At 40.8% G+C, this 17,928-nt stretch overlaps 1 protein-coding gene across 2 annotated transcripts in view; it reads right to left on the minus strand.

The window, feature by feature from the left end:
- The window catches only part of ccdc171 (coiled-coil domain containing 171), a 478,351-nt gene that overhangs the window by 308,473 nt on the left and 151,950 nt on the right, over positions 1–17,928 (minus strand). The window lies entirely within an intron of this gene.

A 17,928-nucleotide genomic window follows, 5' to 3' on the forward strand; every position in this document is an offset into this window, starting at 1 on the left:
GATGTTAAAGGACCTCAGTCTCATCATGGTACTGACACCATCCGGTCCTGCAGCCTTGCTTGGGTTGAGACGTTTCAGCTGTCTTCTTCAGCTGTGAAGCCCACCGTGGTGGTTTTGTGTGGGGAAGGGGTATAGTCATGAGAGCAGGGTGGGGGACTGTGAGGAGGGGTAGGAGGGGAGAGTGGAATATGTGTTGGTTGGGGGCCGACAACAGATGGCTCATGTGGGGGATGAGCAGGGGCCACAATGTCAAATCTGTTAAAGAACAGGTTATGTTCTTGGCCCTGTCCACACTGCCTTCAGCTCCTCTATTGCTAGTTTGCCGGAACCCAGTGTTGGTCCTCAGCCCCCTTCAGACCTCTCTCATGTTGTTCTGCTGGAATTTCCACTCAAGCTTCCTCCTGTACCTGTCTTTAGCCTCCCTAATCCTGGCTTTCAGGTCCCTCTGTATTGCCCTCAGCTCCTCTCTATTTCCATCTCTAAACGCCCTCTTTTTAGCATTCAGGATGTCCTTTGTCACCCATGGCTTGTTATTTGAATAACAAAGGACAGTTCTTGTCAGAACATTGCAGTCCACACAGAAGTTGATGTAATCAGTGGTGCACTCTGTGAGCCCATCAATATCCTCTCCATGTGGCTTGCAGAGTGCCTGCCAGTCTGTCACCTCAAAACAACCCTGGAGCACCTCATAAGCCTCCTCCAACCGTTTTCTCACTGTCCTCGAGGTTGCAGGTTTACTCTTCACCAGAGGCACGTAGCAGGGTTTTAGATGCACCAGGTTGTGATCTGACCTTCACAGTGGGGGGAGGAGAGAGGAGCTGTATGCAACTTTAACGTTAGCATACATCAAATCCAGAGTCCTCTCCCCTCTGGTTGTACAGCTCACATACTGCGTGAAGTTGGGCAGTGTTCTAGCCATGGTAACCTGGTTGAAGTCACCCGAGATGGTAATGAGGGCACTCGGGTGCTGGGTTTGTAATCTGGCTATGACGGTGTAAATGATGTTACACGCCGATGTCGGGTTGGCAGAGGGAGGGATGTACACAACAACCACAATTGCATGCGAGATTTCCCTTGGCAAATAATATGGCCGGAGTCCAACAGCAAAAAGTTCAATATCCAGGCTACAGACACGTTCCTTTCAATACCTCTTTGTAATTATGGATGAACTGAGTCTAGTTCTAGAACCATATTTCATGAATATAGCCATCTGAGGACAAGCAACCACATCGATTATATATGTACTTGGGTAAATCACCAAGCAGTGCTCAGATAATAGAGAAAATGTGTTTAAAATAAACTAAAGATCACTGACTTGCCTTCCATTTGCTGCTATAAAATAAACTAATAATAAGTATTCTGACGAAACTGTCAACCTGCAACTGTAACTCTTTTATTCTCTTTATAGATGGGGCTTTACTTGCACCTATTTCCAGCATTTTCTATGTTTTTTATCAATATTACAGTTTGTTACACATCTTTAAATCCACATGACATTCTTCCTTATTACAAACTTGTAAGTCACAAAGGCTTGAACACATCTGCCTCAAACATTTAAACATGCTGTCCTGGTCAGTAAACAATTGGCAACCCTCGTGTAATCTAGAGAGTATGCCATGTTTTCCCCACGGCAACATTTGACTAGCACAGATTGGCATCAGAAAAATTGAATCCAGTACTTAGTCAAATAAAAAAAATCACTGAACCATAAGGAATTCAAGACCTAACTACCAATTAAAAATAATGTTAAACTATTCATAAATGTAATATTATGGATCTTAGCAACATGCAGCACTATTGGTTGGCCCTCCTCATTCATGGAGACATACTGTATCCATACGAATCCCATTTACCTACATTGGGCCTATATCCCTTCACATTCCTTTCCATTCAGAGTAAGTACTTGTTTACCTGTCCATAGCTTTCAAATGTTGTAATTGTAGCTGGCTCCACAACTTCCTCTAGCAGCTTGTTCCAGATATTTACTATCCTCTGCATGAAAAACTTACCCATCATATTTCGTTCAATTTTCTCACCACTCACATTAGATCTACAGTATGCCTGCTAATTCTGGATTGTCCTGCCCTAGGATTCTGGAAAATATCTCTGACTACCTAGTGCAGTATATCTACGCCCCTCATAATTTTATGAAACTCAAAACATTATCCTTCAGCATCCTTCTTTCACATGACTCTGCTTATCCAATCTCTTCCTATAACTACAGCCTTGCATTCCAAGCAATATCCTGGTGAATCCCTTCTGAATTCATTTTATTGTTATCATTTTCTTCCTGTAATGTTTCAATCAGTACCAGTACATGACAATCCAAGTGCAGCATGGCATTCCAACTCCTAAACTCACTGCCTCAGCCTATGAAGGTAAGCATAAAAAATGCATTTTTTATTTCCCTATCTACATGTGTCACCACTTTCAAGTTGCTATGCAATTGCACTCCAAGGTCTCTCTGTATACCTAAGATCCTCACTACATACTCCATATGCCGTACCAGAATTTGACTTCACGAAATACATTATCTCTGCATTAAATTCCATTTTTAATTGAGATATAGCGTGGAATAGGCCCTTCTGATCCTTCGAGCCACACCACCCAACAACCCCCGATGTAATCCTAGCCTAATCATGAGACAATTTAAAATGGTCGATTAACCTACTGTGGGAGGAGATTGGAGCACCCGGAGAAAACCCACAGAGTCACGGGGCGGACGTACAGACTCCTTACGGGCAGTGGCGGGAATTGAACCCAGGTCACTGGTATAGTAAAGAACTGAGCTAACCACTACACTATACCCAGGGATTCACCGATATTACTTGGAATGGGGGGCTATAGCTGCAAGAGATCAGATAAGCAAAGTTTATTATCACATGAAGGAAGGATGCTGACGGATAACATATTTAGTTTCATAAAATTATGAGGGGCATATATATAATAGGTAGTCAGAGACTTTTTCAGAATCTTAGGGCGGCATTTGCCACCACTTCACCTATCAAATCTGGTTGAAGGTCACCGTTTGAAGTAGTGAGTGAGAGGGGGAGACATCTTGCAGGGCGGGAGTCATTTAAAAACTGCAAGCCTTGCTGGGGGTGAGTCACTGTATTAAGCAGTGAGTGAGGGAGCAACATCAAGAAAGGAGGTGTAAAAGGAGTGGCCAGTGTGTGAGTGGCGCAGTGTTAGAATGGTCTGGCTTTGGCTCAACAGGTTTAGTCATGCAAAGATGTGGCTCTAAGTAAGTTTGCAGTCAGTTTTTTTTCCCTGCTAATACATAGCTAGTGCACTGGGAATGGGTCCAGAGTTAATGGTATGTTTCTTGTGTGAGATGTAGGAAATTTGGGAGACGTGTAGTCCCCGATAACTACATTTGTACACATTGGACTGAGCTGCAGCTCAAGGACCTTCAGCACATACTGGAGAATCAGGAGATGATAGATAGGAGCTACAGGGAGTCAGTAACCCCTTAGTTGCAAAAGGTCATGCAAAGTGAGTTCAGGGAAATGGGTGCTAAGTTAAAGGAGAAGACCCCCAAGGTTGTAATTTCAGGATTGTTACCCGTTCCATGTGCTAGTGAGGCCCGAACTAAGAATATCATACAGTTTAACATGGAGCTAAGGAGTTGATGCAGGACAGAGTGATTCAGATTTTTGGATGATTGGGCAATCTTCCAGGTAAGGTGAAACCTGTACAGAAGGGGTGGTTTGCATCCGAACTGGACAGGGACTAATATCCCGGCAGGAAACATAGAAACATAGAAACATAAAAAATAGGTGCAGGAGTAGGCCATTCGGCCCTTCGAGCCTGCACCGCCATTCAATATGATCATGCCTGATCATCCAACTCAGAACTCCGTACCAGCCTTCCCCCCCCCCCATACCCCCTGATCCCTTTAGCCACAAGGGCCATATCTAACTCCCTCTTAAATATAGCCAGTGAACTGGCCTCAACTGTTTCCTGTGGTAGAGAATTCCACAGATTCACCACTCTCTGTGTGAAGAAGTTTTTCCTGATCTCGGTCCTAAAAGGCTTCCCCTTTATCCTCAAACTGTGACCCCTCGTTCTGGACTTCCTCATCATCGGGAACAATCTTCCTGCATCTAGCCTGTCTAATCCCTTTAGGATTTTATATGTTTCAATAAGATCCCCCCTCAATCTTCTAAATTCCAACGAGTATAAGCCTAGTCGATCCAGTCTTTCATCATATGAAAGTCCTGCCATTCCAGGAATCAATCTGGTGAACCTTCTTTATACTCCCTCTATGGCAAGAATGTCTTTCCTCAGATTAGGGGACCAAAACTGCACACAATACTCCAGGTGTGGTCTCACCAAGGCCCTGTACAACTGCAGTAGTACCTCCCTGCTCCTGTACTCGAATCCTCTTGCTATGAATGCCGGGAAGGTTTGCTAGTGCCGACAGGGGGTTTAAACTAGAGCTGCAGAGGGATGCTAACCAGTGCGCCAGAACAGTTAGTGAAGTGGTTGTGGAGAAAGATGTTGTTAAGCCCACATTCAAGGTCAGGAATCAAAAGGCTGAGCATGCAGGGAATAATTTGTGAGCTGTGCATATTTCAATGCAAGGTGTATTGTACAAAAGGCAGATCAGCACATGGAATTATGACGTTGGTTGCAGGACTGACAGCTTCATGTTCCGGGATTCCATTGGCATAATAAAGCGGGAGGGATTAAAAGGGAAGAGATGGCATTCCTAGTCAGGAAAAATGTCTAGAGAGGCTTTATAGATAAAATTGAGGAATGAGAAAGGTATGACTGCATCAGTGGGAGTTAGAGAAGCAAATTTGTAGAAGGATATGTCTGTTGCAAGAAACACAAGGTACAGTACAAGAAACAGTTGGTGATTTTAACTCTACATACTCATTGAAACTCTCATACTGTAAAAGGACTAGATGGGGGAAAAGTATGTCAGATGTATTTAGGAAAGTTTCCTTAATCAGTACATAGAAGTCCAAACTAGCAGGAGGGTGATACTACAACTCCGATTAGGACATTAGACAGGACAGGTGACAGTAGTCTGTGTAGGGAAAACCTTGCATCTTAGGATCATAAAGCCATTAGTTTCAAGGTAATTATGGAAAAAGATATGTCGGTTCCTCGGGTTGAGATTCTAAATAGGAGAAAGGCCAATTTTGATGGAATCGGAAAGGATCTGGTAAGCATGGACTGGAACAGATTGTTTTCTGGAAAAGATATACTTGGTAAATGGAAGTGAAAGATGAAGTAAATGAAGGTCTTCAGAAGTGAAATTTTGAGAGTACAGACTTTGATATTGAGCCCTGGTTAAGAAAAAGAAGGGGGTGCATAGCAGACACAGACAGGCACGAACAAATGAGGTACTTGAGGAGTACAAGAAATGGGAGAAAACACTGAAGAAGGAAATCTGGAGGACTTGAAGATGACATGAGGTTGCTCTAGCAGTCAAGGTGAAGGAGAATGCTCAAGGCTTCTATAGATATTTTAAGAGCAAAAGAATAGCAAGGGACAAAATTGGTCCTCTGGAAGATCACAGTGCAGTTTATGCATGAAGTCAAAAGAGAGAGGAGAGATCTTTCTTTTTAAATCTTTTTATTGAATAAGTATACAAAAAGGTAAGCCATATAGGCACTAATACACTGTTAGAATATAATAAAATTACAGGAGATATTAATACAAAAAAAATAATACAAACAATGTAATTTAAACATAACATACCAAGGTAACATAACAGTATACTACTTTTAATATATAATTTTTATATATATCAATAGAGAAAAGGAAAAAAAAAAACCCAAAAAAAATCCCACCGTGCAACTAACTAAAAGCAAAGCAAAGCAATGGGCTAACTTGAAACCAAACAGAGTTAAAAAACTTAAAATCACGTCCTCAATCCTGACCTCCATTAAAAACAGTAAAAAGAAACAAGAAGGGTATATATTACATTAAATGAAAATATTGAATAGAAGATCTCTAGGTCTGTTCAAATTTAAATGAAGAGTCATAAAGATTGCTTCTAATTTTCTCCAAATTCAAGCATAATATCGTCTGAGAAAACCAAAAAAAGGTAGATGGAGCATTAAGCTCTTTCCAATGTTGTAAAATACATCTTTTCGCCATTAAAGTAAGAAATGCAATCATTCTACGGGCTGAAGGAGAGAGATTACTGGAAATTTTAGGTAGTCCAAAGATAGCAGTAATAGGGTGAGGAGAGATATCTATATTCAATACCTTGGAAATAATATTAAAAATGTCTCTCCAAAAAGTTTCCAGAGTAGGACAAGACCAAAACATATGAGTTAAAGAAGCTATCTGCCCCGGACATCTATCACAAAAAGGATTAATATGAGAATAAAAGCGAGCTAATTTATCTTTGGACATATGTGCTCTATGAACAACTTTAAATTGAATTAGGGAATGTTTAGCACAGATAGAGGAAGTATTGACTAATTGTAAAATCTGCCCCCAGTCATCCACGGAAATAATAGATCCCAATTCTTGTTCCCAATCTGACCTAATCTTATCAAATGGAGCTTTCCTAAGTTTCATAATAATATTATAAAAAATAGCCGATGCACCTTTCTGACATGGATTAAGGTTAATTATAGTATCTAAAATGTATGTAGGAGGAAGCATTGGAAAGGAAGAAAGTATGGTACTTAGGAAATCTCTAACTTGCAGATATCTAAAAAAAATGTATTCTTGATAAATTATATTTATTAAATAATTGTTCAAAAGACATAAGGGAACCATCTAAAAATAAATCCAAAAACCATGAAATACCCTTAGTCTTCCAAATTTGAAAAGCACGATCCGTAAAAGAGGGAGGAAAAAAATATGTTACCTAAAATAGGAATCGCTAGCTAAAATAGGAATGCTAAGAGATCTTAAATGGATTTTTTGCATCTTTATTTCCTCAGGAGACAGACACATAGTCTATAAGATGTGAGGAAATACAGCAGCAAGGCAATGAACCCAATACAGATTACACAGAAGGTGTTTTCTGTCTTCAGTCAACTTAGGGTGGATAAATCCCCAGAGCCTGACAAGGTGTTCCCTCAGACCTGAGAGAGGCTAGTGCAGAAATAGCAGGGGCCCTAGCGGAGATATTTAAATATCTATAGCCATGGGCAAGATGCCAGTGGATAGCTAATGTTGTTGCTTGTCATCTATATCAACAATCCAGATGATAATGTGATAAAAATTTAAACAAAATTGGCAGGGGGTACATTCAAGGCAGTAGTGAGGGAAATGAGAAGCTGGAAGTTGATACAGAAGTTAGTAACTGCAGGTCCAATAGACAACACTAGCAGGAGCATGGCATGGAGTGAGGAAAGCCTGCTGGATTAAATATATTTACTTCAATGCAAGAGGCCTGAAAGGTAAGATAGATCAACTCAGGGCATACATATGTAGATATATAGGACTGGGATATGAGAGTCATTACAGAAACACACGTAAGGCAGCTTACTATTCTGGGGTAAAGGAGCTATAATTAAGATAGAGATAGAGGAAAAGGGGAATTGGAAGTAGCATTTTTAATTAGGAAAACATCATGGCAATAATCTGTGATGGAATTACTAAGAGATCATCCTGTTAAACTTTATGGGTGGAACTGAGAAATAAGGGTACAGTATACCGTCGCCCATCCCTCCTGATTGAGTGAGAGCTAACAAATCAGGTTTCTGCTGTCCCACCTTGTTTACAATTGAATTCCAGGTCTTACTTTGTGGATGGTATTAATCCAGTATTGCTTCAGGATCCTGGGGATTCTTCCAAAAACCATGAAAATATAGGGAAGATAGGTGGTAGTGACAGGTTCCCAATTTTTCTGTTGGTCCTTTTAAGGGCCCAATGATTTCCTTCACCTTGTAGCCATTCTGTAGTAATGTAGTGTGTAAACATCTTATTTCCTCGTGGAGATTCTCCAGGTCCGAAATAGTTAATCAAAGTAGAAAGAACCGTTCTACTTTGGGAGGTGGCTGTTTACAGAGCTCTCTGTGAATGCGGAGCAGCGTATATCAGCCAGACAGGATGCATGGTGGAAACCTGCATCAAGGAGCACAGAAGGTGTATCCATTTGGATTGTCTGGAGAAACTGGCAATAGCAGATCATTATATTCACAATGGCCATAGGATTGACTCTGACGGTACAAAACTATGTGTGCCATGCCAATAGCTTTTGGGACTGCCTGGTGAAGGAAGCCATTGAAATAGAACTAGAGGAAAAGAATTTTAACAAAGACAAAGGTCTCACTCTAAGAAGGAAATGGAATTAAGCTCTATTATATCTAACTTTTTCTTTCAACCATCTGTTATAGATCAAGCTTTTTTGGTATGGAAAATGAAGGGTATATTAAGCTTTCATAATTTATTTTTGGATAGCTGTTTTATGTCTATTGAACAGTTATCTAATAAATATAATTTGCCTAGATCTCATTTTTTCAGATATCTACAAATTAGAAACTTTTTAAATACTAAGTTACCTACATTTCCAACTTCATATCCATCTTCATATCCATTTGATACCACAGAAAAAATTTTAGGTTTAAATCCTTATCAGAAGGGTTTAATAGCAATCATTTATGATTTAATTATGAAAATAAATTCAGGTATATCTGATAAAATTGAGACTGAATGGGAAAGGGAACTTCAACTTCATTTACCTACAGAAAAATGGGAATTCTTTTTTCAATTAGTTAACCTGTCCTCCTTATGTGCTAAACATACATTGATACAATTTAAGGTGGTACATAGGGCTCATATGTCCAAAGATAAATTAGCACATTTTTATTCTCATATAAGCCCTATTTGTGATAGATGTCATTCTGAAGTTGCTTCCTTGACTCATATGCTCTGGTCTTGCCCTTTTTTGGATACATATTGGAAAGATATTTTTGATATTATTTCTACAGTTCTGTATATTGATTTACAACCTCACCCCATGACTGCAATTGTTGGGTTACCAATGATGGAAAATAGTTACTTATCTCCTTCAGCCTGCCGGATGATTGCATTCCTTACATTAATGGCTAGAAGATCTATTTTATTGAATTGGAAAGAGGTCAATCCTCCTACTATATTTCAATGGTTTTCTCTAACTATATCTTGCTTAAATTTAGAGAAAATCAGAAGTGGCACCTCTGACCCTTCGGTTAAATTTGAAGAAACTTGGAGACCATTTATTCAACATTTTCACATGATATAGTTTGACCTTTTTCGAATCCTTTTTTTAAAATAAAAATATACGGATAGAGGAGTGGAGTTAATGACATTAATGATTGTATCTGATATAATATATTAGCCCAACTTTGTTTTAGTTTAGTCTAGTTTTGCTTAGCTTAATTTAGTGTGTATTTTTTTCTTTTCTAGTTTGTTTTCTTTTTTGAGTTTTTTTTCCATTTATCCTTTACCATGTTCAATTATATTTAGAGTTGGGGAGATCTAACCTACTTGTACTATCAGCAATTTTATATTTGCAAATGTTAGCTACTAATAATGTAATCCCATTCTGTTTATTAATATTATTATGTTTATAATTTTGAAAATTAATAGAAACATAGAAAATAGGTGCAGGAGTAGGCCATTCAGCCCTTCGAGCCTGCACTGCCATTCAGTATGATCATGGCAGATCATCCAACTCAGAACCCTGTACCAGCCTTCCCTCCATACCCCCTGATCCCTTTAGCCACAAGGGCCATATCTAACTCCCTCTTAAATATAGCCAATGAACTGGCCTCAACTGTTTCCTGTGGCAGAGAATTCCACAGATTCACCACTCTGTGTGAAGAAGTTTTTCCTAATCTCGGTCCTAAAAGGCTTCCCCTTTATCCTCAAACTGTGACCCCTCGTTCTGGACTTCCCCAACATTGGGAACAATCTTCCTGCATCTAGCCTGTCCAATCCCTTTAGGATTTTATACGTTTCAATCAGATCCCCCCTCAATCTTCTAAATTCCAACGAGTATAAGCCTAGTTCATCCAGTCTTTCATCATATGAAAGTCCTGCCATCCCAGGAATCAATCTGGTGAACCTTCTTTATACTCCCTCTATGGCAAGGATGTCTTTCCTCAGATTAGGGGACCAGAACTGCACACAATACTCCAGGTGTGGTCTCACCAAGGCCTTGTACAACTGCAGTAGTACCTCCCTGCTCCTTTACTCGAATCCTCTTGCTATAAATGCCAGCATATCATTCGCCTTTTTCGCCGCCTGCTGTACCTGCATGCCCACTTTCAATGACTGGTGTATAATGACACCCAGGTCTCGTTGCACCTCCCCTTTTCCTAATCCGCCACCATTCAAATAATAATCTGTTTTCCTGTTTTTGCCACCAAAGTGGATAACTTCACATTTATCCACATTAAATTGCATCTGCCATGAATTTGCCCACTCACCTAACCTATCCAAGTCACCCTGCATCCTCTTAGCATCCTCCTCACAGCGAACACTGCCGCCCAGCTTCGTGTCATCCGCAAACTTGGAGATGCTGCATTTAATTCCCTCATCCAAGTCATTAATATATATTGTAAACAACTGGGGTCCCAGCACTGAGCCTTGCGGTACCCCACTAGTCACTGCCTGCCAATCTGAAAAGGTCCCGTTTATTCCCACTCTTTGCTTCCTGTCTGCCAACCAATTCTCTATCCACATCAATACCTTACCCCCAATACCGTGTGCTTTAAGTTTGCACACTAATCTCCTGTGTGGGACCTTGTCAAAAGCCTTTTGAAAATCCAAATATACCACATCCACTGGTTCTCCCCTATCCACTCTACTAGTTACATCCACAGAAACTTCTATGAGATTCGTCAGACATGATTTTCCTTTCCTTTCACAAATCCATGCTGACTTTGTCCGATGATTTCACCGCTTTCCAAATGTGCTGTTAAAAAGATTGGAAAAGAAAGAACTGGAATTCAATTATAAACAAGTTGGAACAGCAGAAACCTGACTGGATGAGGACTAACCAATCAGTGGGACAGACGACAGGGTTATAAATATCACCAGACTAGACATACCCAGGCATCATCCCTGATAAGGATGGCAGAGTTTGCTGTCAAAGCGTTGGTTAAAATTGATACCTGTATCTGGGTGGAACCCCAAGAAGAGTTTATTCATCATATACGCTGGGAAAGCACTGGATCCTTTTTGAAATGCTGAGATTTCAAAGTCCGCGTATTCCTGAAGTTCACGAGTTAAGGGCAAGACAGGAAGACAGGCAAGGTCAGGTACAGGCCTATTACAAGCTGAGTCTCTAAACTAAACTTGAAGGTACAGTAGGTAAATTTCCAGGGCCTGATCAGTTATATCCTAGAAAACTGCGGGAAGCTAGAGCAAAATTGCAATATGCCTGCCTAAGATATAGTGATGGGTGAAGTGCCAGAAGCCAGAAAGTGGCTGATGTTGTGTCTCTATTTAAGAAGGCCTGCAAAGAGAAAAAAGTAACTTTTTAAACAAGAAGCCTAACACCTGCATTGGGCAATTTATTGGTTACAGATTATGAAGGATAAGATATGCACACAGCTGGAGTTGGTTAGCGATAGCATAACTTTGTGCTTGGGAGATGATACCACAAATTTGATTGAGTTTTTGAAGAAGTGACCAGTAGGTCAATGAGGGAAGGGAAGTAGTCTATATGGACTTCAGCAAGGCCTTTGATAAGTTCCATATGGTAGGCTGAACTGGAAGTTCAGATTGTACATGACCAGGGAAAGATACTTAACTGAATACAGAATTGGCTTGATAGAAGGAAGCAAAGGGTGAGGGTGGAAGGGTGCTCATCGGTCTGGAGGTTCATGACTGGTGTTGTGCTTCAGGGGTCAGTGCTAGGCCCAATGTTGTTTTTCATCAATATCAACAATATGGATGAGAATATAAAGTGCATGGTTATTAAGTTTATAGACGACACCAAAAGCAAAATCTTAATATTTTTCCAATGGAGTTTAATAGGTTCTTAATAAAGAAGGGGTGAAAGGTCACTAAGAGTACATTGGGATACAGAGTTCAGAAATAGAATCAGGTTTAATATCTCTGGCATATGTCATGAAATATGTTGTTTTGCGGCAGCAGACATTGCAATACATAATAAATGAACTATAAGTTACAATAAGAAATATATATAAAATTAAATTAAGTAGTGCAAAAAGAGAACAAAAAAAAAGGAAAAAAAAAGTGAGGTAGTTCACATGGGCCCATACACAAATCTGATGGAGGAGGGGATGAAGCTGTTCCTAAACATTGAATGTGTGTCTTCAGGCTCCTGCACCACCTCCTTGATGGAAGCAACCAGCTGATCTATGTCACTCCTGTACACATCCTTGTCGCCATCTAAAATTCTGCCAACAATAGCGTCATCAACAAATTTATAAATGGTGTTTGAGCTGTGCTAGCCATGCAATTGTGGGTACAGAGACAGTACAGTTACAATCAGATCAACCATCAACTTTTAAGTGGTAGACAGACAGCACATGAACACTCTTCAGCCCAAGATGCTGTGCTAAATTAAACATCTAACTAAATTAACCCCTTCTGATTAATTTACACAATGAACACATCCCTCCATTCTCTGCACATCCATGTAGCTATGTAAGCACCTCTTAAATGCCCCTATATTTGCTTTCACCACCACCCCCAAGAAACACATTCGGATACCCACCACTCTTACATGTTCCAAACTTGCTCTACGTGTCTCCTTTGAACTTACACTGCTCTCACTTTAACTGCAAGCCCGCAAGCCCACTTTGAACCTGGGAAAAATATACCAGCTGTCTACTCAATCTATGCCTCTCATAATCTTATAACCCCAAGTTTGTCTAACAACTGCTCACAACACATGCCTTCTAATCCAGGTAACGTTCTGAAAAATTTCTTCAGCCTCCTTTATAAAGTCTCCACCTCCTTTCTCTAATGGAGTGACCAGAAACAAAGGACAAACTAGTTTTATATAGCTGTAACACAGCTTCCTAACTCTTGCACTCAAATGCATTGACTAATAAAGACAAGCACGCCGTATGTCTTCTTTAGCACCCTATCAACCTGTGCAACCATTTTTAAAGAGCTATGGACTTGGATGCCAAGATTCCTCTATATATCAACAATGTGAAGGATATTGTCCCTTTATATTTGATCTCCCAAAATGCACTACCTTAAATACAGATTAAAATCTGTAATTTCTCCACCCATACAGTGGAGCAACAGCCAGTCTGGAAATCTGGCAGGAACAAATGATGTTGGGAATGGTGAGGGTGGAGCGCTCCAGTAGGGATGTAGGACAGGTGGCAGAGGAACGGTAGGGTAGGAGTTGGCGCAGATGTAGTCCTGAGATACCAGGCAAAGTTACTTGATTCCAAACAAATGGTTTATTTATCATTACAGAATATCTCTCTGGGGCTTTCTGCTCCCTCTCCTTTTCCCAACCATGATTCACCTCTCCCTGCTTATTCTATATACTACTAAAACTCTCATGCTCTGTCTGTCTGTCTGTTTGTGACCTTCAATTAGCGCAAACTGTGCATTACAGCGGCACTTTTTTGGCTAAATCTAATTAAAATGCGCTAACTTACAGAATGCAGGCAAAGTTCAGGATTATATATTCACATAAAATTGCTCATTCACCAAAAATCAACAGGCTGCCTTTCACCCGAGACCCCATCAGCCATCATGGAGACCGCGACGCCACAGCCCAACGCATGCACATGGCCAGCCTCAGCAGCGCCTCACGATGCTCACAGCAGCCACACCAACCGCAGCAATAGGGCAGGGCTATCACGTCCATTTAGGAGAGCGCCAACCATACCATCAAGAAACAACAGCATCTTGGACGCTTTGGTGTTACTGCTTCCTATCTTCTACCAAGCATTAGGGTAAAAATATATGGATAGCCTAATTATGCCGCGTGGAAAGAGAAGGGGGACATTATGGTCAAGACATGACGCCAAACATTGTCGGAAAGTGGCGGGGAGAGGGAGAGGGAGAAACAATCGGATGAGGCCGGGGCTGCATGACTCCAGGATCAAAGAGTCAGGACAAAAAAGATGAGAGAAGACAATACAGAGGAAGACAGGCATGCACGTCTCCAAAATGACAAAAATAGGCACAGACGGAGGAGAGAACAAGAATCTGATCAGGCCAGGGCTGCACGACTCCAGGATCAGAGAGAAAGAACAAATGGTGGAAGAGATGAAGAGACAAAGGATAAAAGGGCTGCGCGTCTCCAGAATGACAAAAACAGGCAGAGAAGCAGGAGAAAGGAAGAAACAGAGGAGAAAAGGAAAGATCAACTTCAGAATATGCAGCACAGAGTAATTATTGCGAGAGCTGCTGAAGACGACAATGGCCACTTTTGACGACAATACCTCGACAGAGAAAGAGCAAGGCAAAATGCACAACTCGCATGCCGTCACATTTCTGCTGATGTTAGTTCGATGACCAGAGTATGCCTTCACTGTCGTGCCTTCCTATTCACTGGAGAAACCGCACATTTCTGCTATATGAAGGGAAAGGTCAGGACAAGCAATTTGCAGCCTCTACCTAATGAACTCAATTTGTACAGCAATGATGAACCTATTGCAAACGAGTTCAGGAAGAACATCAGACAATACAATTGCCTCTTCCAAATTACATCCTTTGGTGTCAAAGAAGTCGTTCCAACTAGGAACTGATGGAATCCTTCTGTAATTATTCAAGGCCAAATCCATCATTACATCGGACATTTAATGCCGGACTCCAACCAGCAAGCCCAATTCCTTCAAATTTACTTCATGGATCCTCAAGACAGCGTAGAATTGAGAATGAGGATACTCCAGAATGATAGAATTCAATGTGAGATTGTTGAATTATTGGAAAACCTACCATGACAACGAAACCCGTACATTGCATCCCTTCAACTTGCAAAAAAACAAATTCGAGGCATGCCAGAGGCGTCCATTGTCATTGATCCTGACTGGAGACCGGCATTTGAACATGGGAGAAGATTTAATGCACAAATTGCCAACGAAGTCGTTGCCATTATACCAAACAGCACCGAACCTGAAGTAAGATCACGGCACATTGTGTTGAAAGAACGAGGAGGTGATTTGCAAATAATTTCAGAGTCCTATCGCTCATATGACAGCTTTCAATACATACTTTTCTTTCCACTTGGAGACGATGGCTGGCATCATCAAATCCGAATGACAAATAACAAGAAACTGACGGCAATGCATTATTATGCATATCAAATAATGAACCATGAGAATGAGTTTAAGTACCTTCTTAGAGGAGGACGTCTATTCCAACAATACTTGGTCAATATGCTGCTAAGATTGAAGGTAAGAGGTTGAGCTACATCCGAATGAATCGAGCAACCTTGAGATCAACAACATACAGAGGCCTGACTGATGCAGTGAATGATGACGATGATTTCAGGAACATCGGAAGGCGCATCATCCTCTCCTCAACATTTGTCGGTGGACCGAGGTACATGATGGAACGAAGTCAGGATGCCATGATGTATATACGGAAGTATGGTAATGCCTCATTGTTCATTACAATGACATGCAATCCAAACCGGCCTGAGATCCAACTGCATCTTTTTTGGCATCAGCCACCAAATGATCGGCCAGATTTAATCACGAGAGTGTTTGACTTGAAGAGAAAGTTCTTTATGAAGTACCTGACTGGAACAGATGGTCTCTTTGGTAGGTTTATCGCTTACATTGTAAGTGTCAAATATCAAAGGCAGGGTCTGCCTCATTTGCACTGTCTGCTGTGGCTCGATGAAGCATCCAAGCCAAGACCACAAGATTATGATAAATTCTTTCAAGCAGAAATACCAGACCCAAATGAAGATCCAGAGCTGCATGAATTGGTATTGAAGCACATGATACATGGTCCGTATTGCAGCACTAAATCACTGGGTTGGCAAAATGGTACATGCAGTAAGAGGTAACTGAAGCCATTTATTGAGCATACAAGGTGTGGGAATGATTCATATCCTGTGCATAGGAGATGGTCTGTGCAAATGGGAGGATTCGAAGGTCATCAAGTAGGACGACAAAGTTGAACTACAACTTCTGAATGGGTGGTCCCCTATAATGCCCAACTATTAAAGCTGTTCAATTGTCATCTAAATGTAGAAATATGCTCATCTGTCAGGTCCATCAAATACGTGATCAATTAAATCATAAAGGGGAGTGATTGGGCAATTTTTGGAGTGAATAGAGAAGACGAAATCACACCGTACTTGACAGGCAGATACATCCGGCCCTCTGAAGCTGTCTGATTGATACTTGGATTTCCAATTCATGAGAGGGAACCAGCTGTTGTTTGCTTTCAAGTGCACCTTCCCCAACAGCATCAAGTATTCTTTCGAGATAATGCTGCTGTACAGCTGAATAATGATATGTCAAGAACCACTTTAACGGAATTCATGGATCTTTGCCCTCGCGATCCATTTGCAAGAACCCTGTACTATGTGGATATTCCCAGATTCTACACGTGGACTAATAAGAGATGGGAAAGGAGGAGAATGGGAAAAAGAGTGGAGGAATACTCCGGCATTTTTGAAGCAAATGTTCTGATCGTGTGTATACCATTTCTCCACGAAGTCGTGACCTCTACTATTTGAGACGACTTCTTCATCACACAAAGGGACCAGTGTCTTTCCAATCATTGAAAACACATGATGGAGATATCCTTCCATCATTCAAAGACATCTGCAGAGAGAGAGAGGATTGTTGCAAGCTGACGATCATTGGCAGCAAACTATGGAAGAAGCAGCGAGAACAAGAATGCCCAGAGCAGTGAGAGATCTGTTTGTCGTCTTGCTAACAAACACTGAAATCAACAATCCACAGCAATTATGGAACCGATTCAAGATTGCAATGTCTGAAGATTTCTTACAGATGGAGAGGAGAACTGTCAATGATCCTAACATCACGATCGATGAGACGCATCATGGACAAGCTCTTCTGTATCTCCAGGAGAAACTTGAGAACTTGGGCAAAACACTTGAAGAGTATAACTTGCCGACACCGAAAAACTGTACAATTCCTCAAAGTGCTGGCAATCTGGAATTATTGCGTGAACTGCAAAACAACAGAGACAAACAGCAGGAATTCGTTTCATAGAAGGAACCCTTATTGCATAACGAGCAAAGAGAAGTATATGAATATGTGTGCGACTGCTTGGAAAGGAATCTCTCTTCAATGATTTTCATTGATACACCAGGAGGAACGGCCAAGACCTTTATCATCAACTTGATCCTCACTAAAGTTAGGAGAGATGGAGGTGTTGCTATTGCTGTACCATCATCAGGTATTGCAGTAACATTGATGCCTGGTGGTAGGACAGCACATTCATGATTCAAAATACCCCTCAAAGTCAATGAGGATGCCCTTTGTAACATCGATAAAAACACCAATACTGCAAATTTACTCCAAAATTCTAAGCTTATTGTCTGGGATGAGTGCCCCATGATCAGGAGGGAGAGCTTTGAAGCCATTGACTGCACTCTTCGTGATATATGCAGCAAGAATGAGGCCTTCGGGGGTATTTTAACCATTTGCTGTGGTGATTTCTGTCAGCTTCTAGCAGTTGTGAAATGCAGAAACGATGCTGATGTGGAGAATTCATGCATTTAAAAAATCATACTAATGGAGAAGTTTCATCAAGTTTCAATTGAAGAGAAACATGCAATTAAGTGAGGGAGAAGGACGATATTCTGAGTTCTTATTGGATGTTGGAGAAGACAAGATTGAGAAAAATGAAAACAATGAAATCGAATTACCTGTAGATTTGATTCTGCCAGCAACAGCTATGGAAGAATGCATTGATTTCATCTACCCAACATTCAACAATCCTGCAGAACTCTTCTCAAGGAATTCTATCTTGGTTCCTCTTAATGAAATTATGCGAAAAATAAACTTCACATGCATTAGACACTTCCCT

This window comes from Mobula birostris, chromosome 5 (assembly GCF_030028105.1).
Source record: "Mobula birostris isolate sMobBir1 chromosome 5, sMobBir1.hap1, whole genome shotgun sequence".
In the NCBI taxonomy this organism is placed as follows: Eukaryota; Metazoa; Chordata; class Chondrichthyes; order Myliobatiformes; family Myliobatidae; genus Mobula; species Mobula birostris.